The following is a 3,094-nucleotide window of genomic DNA, read 5'->3' as shown; positions in this document are numbered from 1 at the left end:
ATAGGTACACTTCTCTTGTTAACACCAAATCCAGTCTAGCCGGTTCATCATCTCCTCTATATCTAGTATTTTCCTTCACCCTCTGTTCCATCATATTTTCCATCATTAGATTAAGAAATCTCTCTCCCATGCTTCTTCTCCAACACCACGTACTAGATTTTCCCAATCCACCTCCTTACAATTAAAATCTCCTACTAGTATCACCTTTCTTTTTCCAGATAATACACTTTCCAAACTCTGTAAAGTATCCTTGATCATATTGTCGTATTCCTTAATGTCCAAGAATTTGTTTTAGGAGGTACATAGGTCACCATGATTATTAATTCTTTTCCATCACTTTTTATCCTTATGCTTATCACTTCTGCGTTGTTCTTCCCATACCAAACCTTATCCACATTTATTTATTTCTTCGTCATAATCCTAACTCCTCCTCCACCTTTACTCTCTCTATCCTTTCTCCATATATTATATTTATTATCCAAATTTATCTTTGTTTTTTCATGCAATTTTGTCTCAGTCAAACACACTATATCAGGCTTCTCCACCATCATATAGTCTTGCAATTCCAATCTACTTGACAGTATCCCATCTATATTAGTATACATTACGGTCCACCCACTGCTCCCTCTAGGGGTTTCTCCGCATTCCTTCTTTCCACATACCACTTTCTGACTCTCTCTCCTATAACTCTCCAAAAAAACTTTTCTCTTTCCTCCTCAGACCGCTCATCATTTTTCCTTCTCTCCTCTTCCACCAATTCCTCATATCTTCTCCTCTCTTCCTCATTTCTATTCTTTCTCACAAACACCTCTTTACAACCTTCTATCTCTCTTAACTTTGATGTTCTATATAGGATATCCTCTGCAGATTGTTGTGACTTCAGTACTACTTTAATCTGTCTGCTCACTCCCTCCTTATACGGACCCAGTCTATGGATCTCTTCCACTTCTTCTTGTAGGTCTTTTTTTTCCTTAATTCTCTTAGGCTTATATGTTATATTTTGTTCTTTCATCCCAAATAATAACACACTCTTCTTCTTTTCTGCTATTTCCCTTATCAATGTTTCCTTATTCTTCATTACATTAACCAGTTCCTTGGATCTTTCTTTTTTGTCTTCCTTCAACTGATCTTTAATTATTTTTTGTAATCCAACCATCTCTGCTTCCCTCGACTCAGTCCATTGTGTTTTCTTCAGTTCCCATTCCTTTTCAAACCTTTCAATCTGCTCACTAATCATTTCCTTTAAAGTCATCTTTCTCCTTTACTACTCTCTCCTCACTCCCATGTACACGCCACCAGGCTACGTTCACTCTGTACACTCGTTCACTCGCTCTGGTAGCCCCTCAATGTGTGTGTGTGTGTGTGTGTGTGTGTGTGTGTGTGTGTGTGGAGGAAATATGAAAAATAAAAAGGGTCAAGTTCCAAACTTTATTGCCACAAACCATATGATAAAAATAATCTGGGGAAAAAAAAAATAGATTCAGTGTTAAGAAACGCATCACTGAAAACATTTTCATTCAAAGGTTCAGAGAACATTAAAATTAAAAACTGACAAAAGCAGTATTGAAGGTAAAGTACACAAGAAAACAAACAAAGGGTGTGTTAGTCATGGCAAAAGGTCAGAAAACACAAATGATGAGTGACAACACAGACATAAGCATGCTATTGGTGCCATGGTATAACATACATATATAGCAATGCTTGTATATGGAGTTCATACCTGCTGTACTTGTATCACAAATACCATTACTTTGACAATATTTGCGCCTTTAATAAACAATGAAAGCAAAGTACGTTAACCTTATGAAGCAAAAGGCATATTTTGTTATGCAACGCAGATTTACATCTCCAATGTAGAAAACAATAAAGCAGTAGAAGAAGTCAGACACAAGCATGAATTAGGTAAAGCATCTACCAGTCAGTGCATCATTACTTGTCACATCAAAGAATGCTGGTTATTATTATTATTATTATTATATATTGTTTACATTAAGCACAAACAATACTCTAAAGAAAATACAAGCACATGCTAAATTGTTTACACAAAATATAAGCATAACATGCTAGCAAAACACCATATAATGATGTCATATCTACATACATGATACAGAATACTTCCAACACCTGAGAAATTAAAGGAACTTTGTTAATACATCTACCTACACACACACACACACACACACACACACACACACACACACACACACACACACACACACACACACACACACACACATATATATATATATATATATATATATATATATATATATATATATATATATATATATATATATATATATAATTACTACTTATGTTCAGTAAGTAAAACCCCAGAGGGAATACATCCCCATTTCGAGGTGCAACACCTGAAAGAAAGAGGTGGTTCTGCACAGAATGCCCCTCCAGTGTTCCTGAAACGCTGTATCATTATATGTATATAGCCATTCACATTGTACATTGAAATATGACACATGAATCCGAACAATGTTTCATATTCCACATGTAAAGGATGAACTTTATTTAAGTTTCACATGCATACACATGAATCTGAAAAAAAAAAAATCATAAGCATACTAATAAGAATAGGTATGCACCATCCACACCACCAATCATGGCTCCAAAAATCATAGCAACAATTACTGGCCTTCACTTCTAACATCCCATCTAAGAAGCAAAATATCCCATGACAAAATCATTTCCCTGAACATACATGCACAAAATGTGCTCATAGTATTTTGTATAAACTCAGTTCACAACGAAATTTCATAAATGAACATATCGGATACCTTGAAATAGTATTACATTTAAGTCCATTTATAAAGCAGAAATTTCCTTGTGTCTGGTCAGGTCAAGGGAAGCCATGTGGTCAGCGGCAGCGGTGAGACAAAACTTCTCCGCTCCACCAACAGGAAGTTTTACATTCTCCACATGAATAATAGTTTCCCTGGCTATCCACAGGAGAGGCCGTGAAGGTGTGCTCCTCATGGATGGCCTCAGCACTCCTCTTCTTCGCAGGGACTTTGTTGATGCAGAATGGAGTGAGAAAAATGCACACCCGCCAGCCACGGGTCGTGGATGCTAACTGTTCTGT

This window comes from Portunus trituberculatus, chromosome 31, assembly GCF_017591435.1.
Source record: "Portunus trituberculatus isolate SZX2019 chromosome 31, ASM1759143v1, whole genome shotgun sequence".
In the NCBI taxonomy this organism is placed as follows: Eukaryota; Metazoa; Arthropoda; class Malacostraca; order Decapoda; family Portunidae; genus Portunus; species Portunus trituberculatus.
Note: the sequence above shows the minus strand (reverse complement) of the source record.